This window comes from Perognathus longimembris, chromosome 5, assembly GCF_023159225.1.
Source record: "Perognathus longimembris pacificus isolate PPM17 chromosome 5, ASM2315922v1, whole genome shotgun sequence".
Taxonomy (NCBI): Eukaryota; Metazoa; Chordata; class Mammalia; order Rodentia; family Heteromyidae; genus Perognathus; species Perognathus longimembris.
Window position 1 is genome coordinate 47,051,365 of NC_063165.1, and position 18,727 is coordinate 47,070,091.

An 18,727-nucleotide genomic window follows, 5' to 3' on the forward strand; every position below is an offset into this window, starting at 1 on the left:
CTTTTCTTTTGGGGGAGTTTTAAAGTAGCTAATACAAAGTCTTTACTCATTGTAGGACTTTCATATGTTTCTATTTCTTAATGAGTTATAATTTGTAGTTTGTGTGTCTCCAGGAAACTTTCCATTTTCATCTATATTATGTAATGTATACAAAGTGGAATTTGTGCCATATTCTGAAGTATTCCCTGGTAATCATTTCTATCTCTGCCAGTTTAGTATTAATGCCTCCTCTTTCATTATAATCGATATTTAAATGAAATATTTAATAAGTATCAAAGGTTGAATATTCTTGCCAGTATAACAAAAGATTTTTCAATTTGATCTTATCAGTGTATGTGTGTGTGTGTGTGTGTGTGTGTGTGTGTGTGTGTGCTGATCTTGGAGCTTGAATTCAGTCCTTGAGCTTTTGTTGCTCAAGGCTATTGAGTCACAGTTCTACTGTGTGTGTGTGTGTGTGTGTGTGTGTGTGTGTGTGTGTGTGTGTGTGTGATTAATTAGAGCTAAGAGTTTCATGGACTTTTCTTTCAGGCTTGCTTGAAACGGTGATCCTCAGATATCAGCCTCCTGAGTAGCTACATTTACAAACATGAGCCATCGGAATCCATTCCTTTCAATATTTAGCTTGATTTCCCCCACTGTTTTTATTTTGGCTTTAATATTTATTATTTTCTTATTCTTGCTTTACTTAAAAAAAGTGAAATGAAGAAGAGTATAATTTCAAGTTCATCATATTTACAGATATGTATACGTCAAATGGAACAGCAGAAAATTCCATAAAGGAAACAAAACAAGATTCTTTTTAATCCAAAATTTATCAACTAGACAAATCATAATTAGCAAGATAGATGATTTAAACTACATAATAATTAGCTGTATTTGATTAATGTATATTTCAAACGTTGAATCATATCATTAGAGAACATACCATTCCCTTCAAACGACTAATATTCTCAAAATCCAACCAAACATTAGGCTTCAAAAAAGATAATGAAATCTGAAATGTTAAGATGATGAAGATAACTGACTCTTCTTCTTTTTAATCTTTATTGAAAAGGTGATGAGCAGGGCTGGGGATATAGCCTAGTGGCAAGAGTGCCTGCCTCGGATACACGAGGCCCTAGGTTCGATTCCCCAGCACCACATATACAGAAAATGGCCAGAAGGGGCGCTGTGGCTCAAGTGGCAGAGTGCTAGCCTTGAGCGGGAAGAAGCCAGGGACAGTGCTCAGGCCCTGAGTCCAAGGCCCACGACTAGCCAAAAAAAAAAAAAAAAAAAAGGTGATGAGCAAGGGATTAGAGTTATGTAAGTAAAACAATGAGTACATTTCTTTCTTTTTACATTTCTTTTTAAACACTGTTACTCTCTCCCTTATTTTCTCCTGCTTACCCCTCCCTATTCCCCTTCCCCCTAAATTGTAAAGTTAATTTCCAACATAGTATCAACTAAGTACCAATGTTGCATTAGCTCATCCTTTGTCCTGCTGTTTCTGTGATTCCCTTTCCCTTCCACAGATAGGATAAACATATAAAAGACAAGGGTACAGGAACTAAAACAGAGAGAGAAAAAAGAAATAACTACATAAAGGACATAATAAGAACCTATAGTTTCTAATTCTTGGAGTTGATATTGATATGCTTCAATATATATGGTCCTATTTTTGCTTAACTTTTATTTTTATGTTTTCTCAAGATGAAAAGTGTTTTAGTGTTTTATATTTCTTAAGATACATAATTTACAGGTATACATTTCACTCTAAGCACTAGTTTTGTTACAGCTCATAATATTTCCTAAGCTTTGATATGCATTTTCTTTTATTCATCTCAAAGTATTTTCTAATTTTCATTAACATTTCTTCTTTGATTTACTACTTACCAGAATGTTTCTCAAAATTTCTATGTATTTGTGAATTTCCCAAATTTCCTCTGTATTGATTTCTAATTTCATTCTACTATGGACAGAGAACATATTTCGAATGTTGTTAATCTTTTAGAAATGCATTGAGTTTTTTTTATGGCTAAGGTATGATCTGTCTTAGAGAATACTTTTCATGTACTCATACACAATGTATATTTTGCTATTGTTGGGTAGAGGGTTAAGCAGACATCTGTTAGGTCTAATTGGTTCATAGTATAGCTGAAGTCTTTATTCCTGTTGATCTGCATAAGTGGGATATTATAGTCTCCAGTTACTATTGTGGAATTGCATATTAACAATTTTTATCTTAGATCCTATTTTGTTCCATAGTACAGACATTCCAACTCTCTTTTAATAATAATAATAATAATAATAGCTGGAAATTTCTGAAATTTGATGTGAAACAGTCAGCATATCCGAGAAACTCAACAAAGATTATGCTGAGATCAAGACAAGCAACTCATTATATACAAAATAATCTCAATAAAACCAATTTATTATCAGAATCTATACAAGCCAGATGTTAATAGAATGATGTTTCAACATACTTAAAATCCAAATCTTCTTCCAGCTTTTTCTCTGGGTCAGTGATTATTGCAAGGCAAGGCACTTTGTTATTTATGGTAAAATGGATGTAGCAAAATAGCCTTTTTAATTTTTTTAAATTTTTTATTTTTTTTCTTATTGTCATAGTGATGTACAGAGAGGTTACAGTTTCATACATTGGGCATTGGATACATTTCTTGTACTGTTTGTTACCTCCTCACTCAAAATAGCCTTTTTATTTTTTTTATTTATTTATTTTTTTGGCCAGTCCTAGGCCGTGAACTCAGGGCCTGAGCACTGTCCCTGGCTTCTTTTTGCTCAAGGCTAGCACTCTGCCACGTGAGCCACAGCGCCACTTCTGGCCATTTTCTGTATATGTGGTGCTGGGGAATCGAACTGAGGGCCTCATGCATACGAGGCAAGCTCTCTTGCCACTAGGCCATATCCCCAGCCCCCAAAATAGCCTTTTTAATGTAACATAATAGCCCCATTTTACTAAACAATTATTATTAGAAGAAAAAAATGATGTTTCAAAGTATTAAAATGAAGCAATAGTCAATCAAAAATTCAATGTCTGATAAAATTATCCTTCAAAAAACAAAAGACAATTTTTTTATTTCTGAGATTATTAAAAACAGAACTTCAAACTCAAATGAAGAAGTAAAGAATAGCAGAAAAGTTAATTACTCAGATTAAAAGACAGAAACACATTTTGTTGTAACTCCTTTTTAAAACTGATTTAAGATACTGTCTTGGTTGAGTTTCTTGGATATGTTGACTGTTTCACATCAAATTTCAGAAATTTCCAGCTATGATTTTTTTCAGTATTTCTCTGCTCCCTTTCTTTCTTTTATTCCTACAATTCCTATTATGTATATTTTGATATGCTTGGTAAGTCCCCCGAGTCTCTGACACTTGGTTCGTTTACTTAATTTTATTTTCTTCCTGTTTCTTAAAGTTTGTATTTGTCTTTCCCCCTCTTGTTATTGCTCTTTCTTTGTTTAATGACTTTTCTGAAAATTTCTATAAATTCTTCATTTTTTCTAATGTTTAGTCATAGCTTGGTTTTCTTAGGGCTACTTAGTAAGCACACAGTGATTTCCTTACATGCTTTAAACTCATAAGTCATTGCTTATGGGGTGTGTATTAAATATACCATTGATTTTCCAGCAGTTTTCAACTAAGCCTTATCCTTCACTTATTGTTCATAGAGAGCCTCATTTTCAGCTTGGGTGCAAGGATGAAAGCCATCTCAAGTCTTATTTGGTATTCATATAACCTTGCATATGTTTGTGGCCCCGTTTAGCAATATGTTTGAACTGTCCAAAGCCCCTTGTTAGTTTTGTTTTTTATGTTTTACTTTTTGTTTATGCCAACAATTATCTCTTCTTAGAAAGCTACTATATTAAATAATTGTCATTGATTATTTCTGGTAGATCATGTTCACACTCAGAGAGTTCCCATTCATATCAAATAAAGTTATATGAGTGGAGTTTTCAGGGTGCTACCAGACAGGCCAAATAATGACAATAATCATCAACAGTGATGCTCCAAATAAATGCTTTCCATTTTTTTTAACAGAGATGGCTAGGCTTCCACTTTTATTTGTAAAGCTATTAATTTTCAAAGGTACTGAGAATAGGCAAATTGAAACAGCATAAACTTTATTGATTTTATGAAGATTTGACCATTTTTCTTCAATAAATGCCTTTTAGATGTTTAAAGTCCTCGTTTAACTTTACAAGTTCTGAAAAGGTTGATTTTGAACTGCTTTCTAGTAACCTTTCAAATAGGATTTTGCCTTATTTATTTATTTATGTGGTCTGGGGCTTGCCTTGGATAAAGATCTTCCTATTTATGTTTCCCAGGGGCTGGGATTGCAAACATGTACCACTGACACCAGGTTAAAAAAATTCTATTAGTAGGAGTACAGCCAGAATAATAATAGAAATATAGCAATACAAAACCCAGCCATCTATTTATAAATTATCATTGTCAAATATCATTTTGTATACGTAATCAGATGTGCTGTACTTTCACATGAATGGCACACAGATGGTTTCTTTATTTCAGCATCACCCCAAGCATGTGAAAAATAAATTACACTGCTAGGTTACAATGGCAACCACATCATTAAGTGATATAATGAGACTACCATCAGCTACGCAATCTGCTGTTGGTACGACTGTTTGATATACATTTTATCAGGCAGTTTCCTAGTTACTGTTAAGTTAGGACACTCTCTTTTCCTACAGGTGTATTTTACTTAATCCACTATGGCCTCAATCCTGTCTCATTCGGTTGGGTTGCACTGACTGTGGCTTCCCAGTCTCTGCAGGATCTGGCGCCTGTCTCCCACTCTGATCTCATCTCTCCCTTTGCTCACTCTGCTCTCCTTGCCCCGGCCGTCTGTCAGTTCTGCAAATGTGCTGAGAAATTTCCTTCCTCAGAGTTTTTGCATTTGCTTCTCTTTATCTTTGGAACAACAGTTCCCCAACTCTTAACAAATCTGGATTCATATCATTCTTCAGGGCTGTTTACATGTCACCTTCCAGATAGCCCTTTCCAAACACATAATCATCAATTATAAATCATCTGTGAATGTTTGTGTTTATCTCATTCCAAAATAAAATATTAGTGCTGTGTGTGTGTGTGTGTGTGTGTGTGTGTGTGTTAATGTGTCTGTGGTCATGGGGCTTGAATTCAAGGCCTGGGTACTGTCCCTGAGCATTTTTTGCTCAAGGCTAGTGCTCTACCACTTAAATCACAATTCCACTCCAACATTTTGGTGGTTAATCGGAAAAGAATCTCATCGACTTGCCTGTCCAGGCAGGCTTCAGACCGTGATCCTCAGACGTCAGCCTCCTGAGTAGCTAGGATTATAGATATGAAGCCACAGGCACCAGGCTTAGAATTTTAGCTCTTTAAAGATAGGAAATTTATGTATCTATTTTTTATATATAACAGTGCTCTTAACATATACCTGTTGGGCTAATGAATGATACTTTAGGTTCAGTTCCAATAGCTAACCTCTTGTTTGTTTGTTTTCAGATTTCCATGCCAAAGGAACTAATAGCAGCCCTCCACCCCCATCCCACTCCCACCCCCACCAAGTTTATTAATGGATCTGGTTTTTATTGTTCAGGTGACTTTGGTGAGATACCTTTCCTTGGTCTAAGTTCCTAAATGGCCAGAAATTAGGAAGGATGTATCACAAGGGACTAACAGGGCCTCTTTCAGCACGATGGTGGACAGATCGTAGGGAGCAATCAAAAAACAACTTTGTGGGCTGGGGATATAGCCTAGTGGCAAGAGTGCCTGCCTCGGATACACGAGGCCCTAGGTTCGATTCCCCAGCACCACATATACAGAAAACGGCCAGAAGCGGCGCTGTGGCTCAAGTGGCAGAGTGCTAGCCTTGAGCGGGAAGAAGCCAGGGACAGTGCTCAGGCCCTGAGTCCAAGGCCCACGACTGGCCAAAAAAAAAAAAAACAACTTTGTACCAAAAACTTTGAACACTGTCAGTTCTCTGTTCCAATGCTACTTCTTGGGCTCTTATATGAAATCTTGGGCAGACTTCACAATCACGCCTAGATAACAAAATTTGTCTCCTGATTAGGTTAGGCGACTTCCTAAAATAGTCTTCATTCACTAATTCATATATCTAGCCCAAAGTAAGTTAAAAAAATATTCTAAACTCCATTCAGAGTTCCATCTTTTCCTTTCCTCTAACTTGGACTTGCTTCAGCTGGAAGCTTGCTGTGCAGGTGGATGTGGGTGGAACATGTAGGCTGTTTCCTTTTCTTCTGCTTCTCTCAATAGGCTCTCTCTAAATCTTTTAATATTGAAATGGAGGAGACAGGAGAGGTACATTGACAGCTGACCAGAACTGACTAGAACGACTGTAGTGGTCTTCATTCTTCTTCTTCAGAGATATCAATAAACTCTTTGGGGGTGGCTTAGGGGCTCCTCAGTGAATCATTTGATGGGTGACTCAATTGTAGTATCTTCTTTGGCCCCAACTTCTACACTCTTGGAACCTTCTGAGCTTAATTTTTGGAAGGGCCTATCCTTCTGAGCATTGTCTTAACCACTTTTAGGCCAGCAGCCTTCTCCTGTGACTCCTGCTACTAATCCATGAAACCAATCGTCTTGGTCCTAATGTCACTGGGAATGTAATTTTCTTCCAGCTGCAATAGCAGCCTTTGTGCTGCCCTAGTCTACTTTAGGCCACCTTAAACTCTTTAGGATTTCTCACATTTGACCCAGAGATGCACCCAGACCTCTTCAGTGCTCTCCTCCATACCCCTGTCATTGGACTGGAGATACAATGGAAGTTTCCATATTGGTGCAAGGTAGGCAGCATGAAGAAGAAAAATACCATGATAGTTGAGTGACTCACTAGAAAAAAAAGTTTTTTAATTTCTGAAAATACTCTCAGGAGCTGATAATGTAGCTCACCAGTAGAGTACTTGCCTAGCATGCCTAAGCTCCCCCAGCACTGAAAGACAAAAAAAAAAAAAAAAAAGACAAGACCTCTGGCTATCTTCACCCTTTATTATAGGCAAAGGATGAAGGATCAACAAGCTCTGTTTTGGGGATTTCATATCTCACTTTGGAATGTTGGAGTGGCTGGTATTTATTGTCTTAGGGGGCCTCAGCCCAAACAGAGGCAGAGTCACATTTTAATATCCCATTACACATGCATGCCCCCCTCAGAAGCATTGTGTCTCATGCACCAAGCACCCACTTCCACTTGTGTACATGTGACAGTTTAAAAAGGTTTTTTTTAAAATTAATACTAATGATTGCATCATACATTTTTTTAATTTGTTCTGGAAATTTTGCAAAAGTCTGTGGCCAAGAAGTTTTGGCTTTATTTATGAACTACCTTAAGCCACTCAAAGAGATTGCAAGAGCAAGAGCAAAAATTACTTTGTAGCAATAGTCTCAAGGTGTTCTGGGTGGGGCAGTACAATTTCATTGTGTGGCAGATTCCACTTCTATCCCTGGAGGCATCATTTTGTAACATAGCTTATAAAGGCAGCAGAAGGTAGTTCTGCGTTTATTACTTATGTGTTGGTGGAGTGAGAAAGAACAATTTCTAATTTCTGCCAGTAAAATTCTTTTCTGTTTCTGTCTGTTGAGCTTGTTCTGGCAGTAATCACATTTTCCCTCCTCCTTTTCTCCTCCAGCCTTAACAGAGATACATTTGTGCTCATGTTGGATTGAGGTAGAAAAAGTAGAAAAAGGCTCTTCTTTCCTGTGGCACCATTAATTCTTTCCTGGATTCAGAAATTAGGATTGAGTAGCCTACACATCTAATTGTCTTCTCTGCTATAAACTAGAAAGAGCTTATGAAGACAGATGAAGAGTTAAATACTTTGTGGCATTTTTATTAACTGTGGGTATCTTTTTAGCTCTTCCTAATTATTTCCACTCCATTCTCCTTTCTATTCATTGACCCACTGCTTTCTGTAACCTTCTTTGTTTAAATGTGGGTGAGGTTGCCCTGGGTCCAAATTGATGCTCAATACCACTTAAATGAATGACTAATTTTGTTGCAGTATCTATCCATATGAATTTTCATAGGTACTACAATGTTTAATAGGCCTTCTTCCCAGGGCTAGTTGATTAGAGAGCTGTCCTGTTATATAGATCTGAGGTCAGGTGGCCATGAAGTGGAGGGAAAACCACAAAGCAAAGGGCCTTACTCTATTTAGTACTAACTGAAATTGGCTCAATTCAAGTCAGAATAGTTTGACCCACACTTTGTGCTCCCAAGATTGATCTTATGTGGCTAAGAGAAGAAGAATGGTATAGACTCTTATGCTCTCTGGTTAAAAAAAATTTTAAATAGACCTATGGGTCATATTTCACATCACTCCCAGCTAATGTTTGAATGATCAATTAATGTGGCTCTTGGGAATTCAACCCACTAACAAAGCTGTTACCATTCAGTTTTATTTGATAGTTATTAAAAAGTCTAGGAGAAGATAGTCCTTGGGGGCCAATAGGGCCCCTCAGGTGAGGCCTAACTCACACTGTAACTGCACTCTCATCAGAAAGAGGAGGTGCTGGGGCTCATCATACACGCCTCTCATTCCTTTGGAAGTTTCTTCTCGATCTTATCTCTTCTTCTGTTGTTGTTGTTGTTGTTGTTGTTGTTGTGAGACCAGGATGGGACTCCAGCTCAGTACCTGCTCATTGTCTGGCATTCTACCAGCTAGCCATGCCTCCAATCCCTCTTTCCTTCCTTCCTTCCTTCCTTCCTTCCTTCCTTCCTTCCTTCCTTCCTTCCTTCCTTCCTTCCCTCCCTCCTTCCTTCCTTCCCTCCCTCCCTTTTTCCTTCCTTCCTTTCTTCCTTCTTTCTTTCCTTCCTTCTTTCTCTCTCTCTCCTTTTTTTCTTTCATTCTGTCAATACTTGGAATCAAGCTCAGAGTGTTACACAGTCCATCTCCTTAAAAAGTATCATTTATTGGTGGAGAAGTGTGTGTGTGTATCATTTATTACTTATTTATTATTTGTAAGTCACTGTCTAAAGTATCTTACATACATTATTACTTTTAATCCCTCAGCATTACATCCCAAATCTTGAATCCTACTCTTCCTTTTCTCTGTTTACTAGGAAATCTCATCTGTTGCAGTGGCTTCAATTATCATCATCATACTCAATCCCCAATTCTTGATATTTTTGTATTACCAGATTCACATCATCAAAAACTCCAACCTGGGCTGGGGATATGTCCTAGTGGCAAGAGTGCTTGCCTCGTATACATGAGGCCCTGGGTTCGGTTCCCCAGCACCACATATACAGAAAATGGCCAGAAGTGGCGCTGTGGCTCAAGTGGCAGAGTGTTAGCCTTGAGCAAGAAGAAGCCAGGGACAGTGCTCAGGCCCTGAGTCCAAGCCCCAGGACTGGCAAAACAACAACAACAACAAAAAAACTCCAACCTGACATCTTGAAAAATATCTTCCCATTCTCCCCTCCCACCATCTTTCTCTGTGTATTAATTGTACCACTATATTTGCCATTATCCAGACTTAACTTTTTCAGTCATTATTCACACACACACACACACGCACACACACACGCACAGTAGATAGATGGTAGAAAGAAACATAGATAGGTGATAGATAGATGATCAATAGAAAGATGTGAGAAATAGAGACCAAGCTACATTTAATTTTCTATCCCTTTTCCTTCTACCACAATGCTACTTTAGACCTAGTCACCTCACACAGAATTATTGCAGCTGACTGTTGGGCATCTTTCCAGATTCCTGGCACTTGTCTTTGATGCATTTGGCTACCACTCTCACAATCTTCTTCATTCCCTTTTCTCATGTCACTCTGGTTTCCTGTTGCCCCAAATTAAATCCACATATGTATTTAGGCCTTCCTTATCTAACTCTCCATACCATCCATTTAATTCTCTTCTTTCATTATATAATCTCCATCTTAGTCTTTTGTTTCCTTTACTCGTAGGTCTCTTCATAAGGATCCTTTTACCTAGAATTATCTCCCTTCTATTTTTTTCAGATGGAAAAATCTAATGCTCAGAAAAACAGAATCATTTCCTTGATGTCATATGACAAATGATGGTACTAGATTTTAAACTATTCTTCTGCTCCCCAGGACTGTATTATTTTCCTTAGATAAAGCGCCTTGCCTTGGTATTAGATTAATATAGAGTGGGATTCACAGATGGAAACTCAGGTTTGACTTGTGTAGCACCTGCCTGACAATAAAACACTACTAGCCCAGGACAGCTTTAGTTCTTGGAGACTTTCTCTCTTGTCCTGGACATCCCAGCCATAGCAAATGAAGGCATTTTCATGCCTTGGGCCCAAATAATCTGTAAAATATGGCTCAGTGTTTAATAACCTTTCAGTCTTTGGTCTTTGAAAGAAAACTTAGAAATCGAAGAATATGATAGGTTTATTTCAAAACCACTGAAATTCTCCATTACACTTTAAATTCAGTCATAAGGGCATTACTCCTAGCTGTCCTATATTTATACTTTAAGCTGCACCCAAGACTCTAGCACTGTTCTGCTTTTTTGTTGTTGTTGTTGTTTTTTAATTCTAAAAAAGGATCTAATAGCATATGTTCAAGCTGAGCAAGTTACTAGGATGCCAATAGTGTGTTTTTGTAAACTTTTGATTGTGGATTTCCTATGCAAATAGGACTTCCCTGCTAGTGTTGCTTTTAAATAAAGGCATGACCTTTAGTTCAAAAGAATATTAAGGATGATTACACTCGTGTCTAAAGTCTTTCTTAGGAAGTGCACAGATGTGGATCTGGTTGGTGATTTGCTACATAAACAGCAAATGTCCTTCTCTATTTTCATTTTCTTCTCTAATATAGGTAAGTCACAATTGTCTATTTCCATTCCTCCAGGGATATGAAAGGATTAAGAATGTTGGTGACTATTATTACAAAAGAGATTATGTTTTATTGCATAAAAAATCTCACAGACAGAGTCAGGTTATGGCAATAATTTTGTTTTATTATTGGTACATACAATGGGCAGGTTTGTTATTTATTTAGTTGGACTCATTATTTGTCATCACTACAATAATTTCAGAAGGAAAAAGGGAGATTCTCCAGGACAGAAAAATCAAATTTAGTTTAAGCCTACTCATGGCCCTGACAAATATTTAAGGAGAATTAGGAGGCAGACAGTTGTCAAAATCTGCTCCTAGAATTTGCCATTCTTTTCAGATCCTGGTTGGTAACAGTAACAGAAGATATGTCAGCCTCTTTCCAAATTCCCCAAGCTAGGATGAAAAGCCAGTATGTCATAAACAGAGAAACATCTCACATTTTCGTACCAGGAAAAGAAAACCTGCACAATATACTACAAACATATCACTGACCACTCATCCTTTCATTAATTCAGCACCTATTGTGTGTTGAACTTTGTTAATAACTATGGTGACTGGAGAGGGTCAAAGATAGATGAAGCAATCTCTGCCCTCAAGGATTTTGTAATCCAATATAAGTCTATTATGCTATAAATAACATGTTTTCTTTCTCACTCTCCCTTCCTTTCCTTCCTTCCTTCCTTCCTTCCTTCTTTCCTTCCTTCCTTCCTTCCTTCCTTCCTTCCTTCCTTCCTTCCTTCCTTCCTTCCTTCCTCCTTTCCCTCCCGTTCTCCCTTCTTCCCTCTCTCCTTTCTTTCTCTTTTTGGTACCCATCCTGGGGCTTGAACTCAGAGCCTCAGTGCTATCACTGAGCTCTTGTACTCAAGGTTAGTGCTCTACCACTTGAGCTACAGTTCCACTTCTATTTTTTTCTTTTGGTGTTTAATTGGACTGCATGGGCTGGCTTTGAACCATGATCCTCAGATCTCAGCCTCCTGAGTATATTGGATTACAGGAATGAGCCTCTGATACCTGGCTGGCATTTCAGTTTTGTATAGGGTGATCAGATTCAAACTTGGTCAGTTTAAAGACTTAACAATGCTCTGTCCAATGCCCTCTCTCTTCTCTAAGTATTATCTTCCTGTGTGGTAACTGGGAAGAATACTAAAGAAGTGCTGGAATAAATGCTACAGAGATGGCCTACTCTTTCTTGCTTTGCTCTTTCCTTTCCTTGAAATAGAAATCAGATACATGATTTGGAACTTTTCCATTCAACACAGTAGCCAGGTAACAGCTTCCTTATGTGGCTATTAAGATCTTGAAACCAGGGACTGGGAATATGGCCTAGTGGTAGAGTGCTTGCCTTGTAAACGATCTTGAAACCAGCGTAGTCCAAACTGTAAGTATAAAGTACAAATGAGATTGCAAAAATGTTTAATGTCACATTAATGTTTTAAAATTGGCTTCAGGATGAAATTATAATATTGGATATGTGTTTGGTTTAATAAAATATATTTCTAAAATGAGCTTTGTCTATTTAAGATGAAGCTACTATAAGAAGCTTAAATTATACAAGTAGTTCACTTGATATTTCTATTGGACAGCAGATACCTAGAGCTTGATATCATACTATTGCTTTTAGAATATATTCAATCTTTTTTTTCTGATTTATTGTCAAAGTGATGTACTTGCCTTGTTAAATAAGTCTCTTATTTATTATGTCATTCTCATTCCTCGAAACCTTTTACCTGTGGCCTTTGTGTCAAGGAATGCAAGCACAGGGTTCACAGTTCTAGATTTCAGGCTAAGGATTGCAATTAGAACATAATTTGGGTGAGGCAGGGAAAGAAAAGAAATTTTGATTCTGGATTTACAATAGTACAGCTTAGAAAATGTTTGACAGCCCATTTTTATTATGTTGATTGGCTAAGACACATTGTTTTTGTCCTTAGTTTTCATTCTGAATTTGGTAATAAAAGGTATGAGTTGTCATAATCGTAAATTAAAATGATGTAGATACAAAATAGGAACCATTTTCTCAAACCACAACTAATTATAGAGATCAACAAGCTTTGAAATGGCAAATTTAAAATAGGAAAAAGGCCTACATAAAATAGAGATATCATTTATTTTGTAGAAATTCAGCACACAGCATGGGAACAATGTATACAGCTGTAAAACAATTCACATTTATAGATCCCCTGTTTTCCTGAATCATGATTTTTTTTTTGTCACGAGTCAGGGAGGATGTTAAAAGGTTGCTTAGCCACCTTTCTTTAAGCAAGCAAAGAACTAAATCCTCCAGCCCAGGGAGTTTTCTGTTCTCTTTATGATGATTCCCCAAGGACAGCAATAAATCTTATTGACTGACTACAGATTCTACAATGTCCCTTAGGATCCCATTTCAGAATTTCATCCTTCTTATAGGAAAGAAAGCCTTGCTTGTGTACTGCCACAAACAAGAGTTCATTATTCTAAGCCAATTTTATTGCCTTTCTCTCTCTCTTTCTCTGCATGCCAACTAATGACTAAAATTGTCTTTGTTGCTCTTATAACTAATGTGCATTAGTCTCTTCAGTCTTTCAAGAATAGAAACAAGTGGAATGCAATCCACTCCCCTTTTCCTCCTTTTTCTAGATCATTGTATTAGTTGCAGAGCTCTATGCAGTGTGACAGTATTCCTTTCTACCTTGCATTTATATGTTTGTACTTCTGCCTACAAGTCAACTACCTCAAATTTTCTTTATTGGATTACAACCTGTTTTCCAAGCTTCTCATTTATCAAAGTCATTCTCAGTGTTTTCTTTTTCCCCTTACACCCAAATACATGTATTCCTGAACTTACTGTGTCAGAAAACCATAAATGATGACATTATAAAAGCATCTGATCCTACAGGAAACTAAGAGGAACCAAGTTTCACTGAAAAAATAAAAACAGAAGCAAAACAACTACAAAAGCAATACTTGCAAAACTGTTTGGTCTAAGTGAACTGAACACCTCACAGGGGGGAAAGGGAAAGGGGGAGGAGGGAGGCGGGTATGAGGGACGAGGTAACAAACAGTACAAGTAATGTATCCAATGCCTAACGTATGAAACTGTAACTTCTTTGTACATTAGTTTGATAATAAAAATTTGGAAAAAAAAAAAGAATCAAAAGAACTGAGTGGAGTGTTACAAGGAAATTGATGACTGAAAACCAATGCGGGAGAAGGTCAATGCGGAGCATCCGGGAAGAGGAAAAGATAACACTCTGGAAAGAAAATGATTTCTAAGTACCCATAGTTAAATAAAATCTAGACCATCTCAAACAGGAAGCTTACTTAGAAGTTCCTTGGCCTCCAGTTTAGCACAAGTCAGTCTGAGCTCTTTTCTTCAGAGCCCCTTTCTTTGACAACAATAGAAAGTAAATCTTGTTTACATACCAAAGACTTTTAGATTTATTTGCAGACCAGTTTGCTCACTGGTGAGCTATTCAATCTAACTGTAGTCGTCTTCCTGGAAACGGAATAAAATCATAAAAGCAGAAAATACTACCTGTTTGATTGATCAGGAGAGTCATTGCTTCTATATAAATGCAGACTACCCATGAGTCAGTTGTTTGCTGGTGGACCAATCATTCTGAGGAAAGGTAGTTTATATTGCCTTTTGCAACTGTTTGTTTAGAGAATGAAAATTTTTATGATAAGTAGATACAGTCCCAGGTGACTCATATAATTGCAGCTATCTAGTTACCTTTTCTCCTTTACTGGGCTGTAAACTCCCATAGAATATTGATGGTGTCTTACTCATCTTGGGATCTTCAGGTATCTTTAAGGTTCAAACTAAAGTAGCTCTTCAATAACTAGCTATCAAAGAATGAATGACAAATATATGGACAAATGACTCAGGTAATCTATTTAGGAAGGCAAATAATGCCAATATTTCAAAGGAAAATTCTTCCTTCCTTCCCTTCTTCCTTCCTTTTCTTTTCTTCTCATTCCTTCTTTCCTTCCTTCCTTCCTTCCTTCCTTCCTTCCTTCCTTCCTTCCTTCCTTCCTTCCTTCCTTCCTTCTTTCCTTCCTTCCTTCCTTCCTTCTTTCTTTTGCATTAATATTCGTCAGGTGCTGGTGGCTCATGCCTATAATCCTAGCAACTCAGGAGGCTGAGATCTGAACATTGCAGTTCAAAGCCAGCCCAGGAAGGAAAGTCTGTGAGACTCTTATCTCTAATTAACCACCAGAAAACTGGAAGTGGCACTGTGGCTTAAAGTGGTAGAGCACTAGTCTTAAGCAAAAGAGCTCAGGGACAGTGCTCAGGCCCCAAGTTCAATCCCCACAATTGACAAACAAAAAAACCAATGTTATATTAATTTAGTCAGTGTACACATGGTATATTTCTCCATCTATCTGATGGTTGATGGAAATGAAAACCAAAGTTGTTATCAGTATTGCCTAGTATTAATCAAGGCAAGTAGCAAGTGAATTTTGAATATGATTTTTATTTTGTTTTGTTGAGACAAGGTCTTTTCTTGTAGCTTAAGTTTGCCTGGAATTCTTGATCCCCCTGTCTCAGATTCCAAAAATTTAGAATTATAGTTGTACATCACCATGTCTGGCTTGAATCTGATATTAATTGAATGATAGTAATGAATTAATAGGGAGATTTTGAAAGCCACTCACGAAAAAGAAAAATCACAAACAATTGAACAAAAGAATGAATAAGAAAAAATACATAAAGGTAAACACAGGGTCATATGTACATATGTGTCTATGTAAGTCCATATGTATGTTTATATTTATATGATAGGCTTCTGATTATAAGACTATTTGAGGTGACTAGAAGTGGGAGGGAAAAGAGAATGGTAGAGGATGAATGATACTGAAATACATTGAATCTATGGATGAAGATGGCAAAACAGAGCTGTTGAATAAAAGGAGTGAGTAGGGATATAGAAAGTGAGAGCAAAGGATTGATCTGACTAAAACACTCTACATGCTTGTGTGAATTACCATGATGAATCCCTTTGAGCAATTAAAGAACACTTAAAAATATATTATGAAAATGTGGAATAGTCCCTGTTGGAGTGGAGTACTAGTTGGAGCAAAGAGGGCAAGTGGAGAGCATGAAGGGGGTGAATAAGGTGGAAATACTCTACGTACATATCATACTTAAGGAAAAGGCAAGGTTACATGTGTCCTTAATGATAGTGGAAAGCTTAGGAAGGTGTAATACTTGGAGGAGGATAGTTGTTGACATGTTGAGTTTTAGCTGGAAATTTGGGACCAGTGAATATCTGAATCTTCCTTACTTCCTTTCATTCCAATTATTTTCACTCCAGAAATGATTTTTCTGGTTTCATTATGTGAATTGGAATAATGACCTTTGCCCATTTGTTCTCAATTAGAAAATGACCTCTATCTTTATAGCACACCCGAATATACCTCTGAGCTGAGAGTCTTTTCATTTATTTGTGTATCCAAGAATGGATCAAGTGTCATCTCCGTATTATGAGCAGCGCTTAGTGCTATGGACACCAAGGGGAAAAAGAACCATGGAGTGGTCAAACAATTGCCATTAATGGACCCAAGGTTGTGTACTCATCCTTGTTTGAGGGTAAAGTTCAGGATACAAAACTCACCATAAAACTCTCTTGTTCTGTCCCCATATGTTCAGCAGAAAATCCAATCCATTAAAAAATCCTGCAAAAATAATGAGAATTCCTTAGAAAGTATCCATAGTTTCAGTTATCATATGACATCTTCTTTATATTCTGAAGTATGTGGAATGTTCTAGATCTAAATGTACAGTGCAGAGTGAGGCCTGGAAGAATTTGAGGTTGGACTGGCAGTCAGATGTCTGCACTACTTCTGAATTCTGAAAAACTGGTTCATAATTTGCTTTTATGAATTAACATCTAGTCCTCTTCATTGGAATATTCTACAGAGCTTCTGTTTGTTCAGAGCTACACAGCAAGGCAAACAGATCTCTCTGTTCTGCACATTTAGACATTTTTTTTTTTGGTATGACTTAGGCTGACTTCCTCAGATGGAATGCTGCCATTTTCTCCTTTGGACTTTCTGTCTTTGTTTCTGCTCTTGTTTGTCTGGTAACAGAGCCTCTCACCAATTTAATCTTAGGCCTAGATAATATTCTCCCAGGCACCTCTATGTCTCTAGGACTTTCTTCTGACACAGTCTTAAGAAACTTCTGTCTCTCTCTGCCTTTGCTCGCTTTCTCTTTTTCCTGACACCTGCCCCTTGAGAATTGTTAAGAAAATAAATTTTAAGTGCTATAACCACAAAAAATAACAAGTATGTGAAGTAAGCATAAATTAGATAACTTTGTATACCTATATCAAAACCAATACATTGAATATCAAAAATATATTCAATTTTACTTGTCAGGTAAAAATTAATTTTTTTTTTTTTTTGGCCAGTCCTGGGCCTTGGACTCAGGGCCTGAGCACTGTCCCTGGCTTCTTCCCGCTCAAGGCTAGCACTCCGCCACTTGAGCCACAGCGCCGCTCCTGGCTGTTTTCTGTATATGTGGTGCTGGGGAATCGAACCTAGGGCCTCGTGTATCCGAGGCAGGCACTCTTGCCACTAGGCTATATCCCCAGACAAAAATTAATTTTTTTAAAAATTAAAGTTGATACTGGTGCTGGGAGAACTGGGCAGCCATATGCAGAAAATTCAAAGTAGACCCAAGCCTATCACCATGCACCAAGATCAACTCAAAATGGATTAAGGACCTCAATATCAGACCCGAATCCTTGAAACTACTGAAGGACAGAGTAGGAAAGACACTAGAACTTATAGGCACAGGAAGGAACTTCCTGAATAGAGTCCCAGGGGCACAACAAATAGGGGAAAGACTCGACAAATGGGACTACTACAAATTAAAAAGTTTCTGCACAGCTAAGGACATAGCCACCAAAATAGAAAGACAGCCAACCATATGGGAAAGGATATTTACCAGCACAGCAACAGACAAAGGCCTGATATCTGTCATCTACAGAGAACTCAAAAAACTAAGCCCCTCCAAGCCCAATAAACCTATTAGGAAATGGGAAAAGGAGCTAAAGAGAGACTTCACAAGAGAAGAAATAAAAATGGCAAAGAAACAAATGAGGAAATGTTCAACATCCCTGGTAGTAAAGGAAATGCAAATAAAAACAACCCTGAGATACCACCTCACTCCAGTTAGAATGGCCTATACTCTGAACTCAGGCAAAAACAAATGCTGGAGGGGGTGCGGGGAAAGAGGAACCCTTCTCCATTGTTGGTGGGAGTGCAAATTAGTACAACCACTTTGGAGAACAGTATGGAGGTTTCTCAAAAAGCTCAATATAGACCTACCCTATGACCCAGCCATACCACTCCTAGGCATCTATCCTGAACAGCAGGTCCCAAGATATCAAAAAGACATTTGTACTTCCATGTTTATCGCAGCACAATTCACAATAGCCAAAATGTGGAAACAACCCAGATGCCCCTCCACAGATGAATGGATCCAAAAAGTATGGTACCTATACACAATGGAATACTACATAGAGATTAGGAATGGTGAAATATTGTTATTCACAGGGAAATGGTCAGAACTTGAACAAATAATGTTGAGCGAGACAAGCCTAGAACACAGAAAACAAAGGGGCATGATCTCCCTGATATATGACTGTTAAGATAGGGAGAGACGGTAAAGACCAGGTCTGTGAAACCAAAAACTGCTTGGCAAATGGTATTTCCCACAGGATTGGGTCAGCGACCCAACAGTATGTAACTAAAACCAAACAACTACTCAACATGTAAAGGTCAAAAATTGACCTCTCAGTGGAATACAATAGCTCAAAAGCTATGTATGTACGTTCATATAAAACTACTGTCGACATATTGTCTAATATCGACATTACATTTAAATC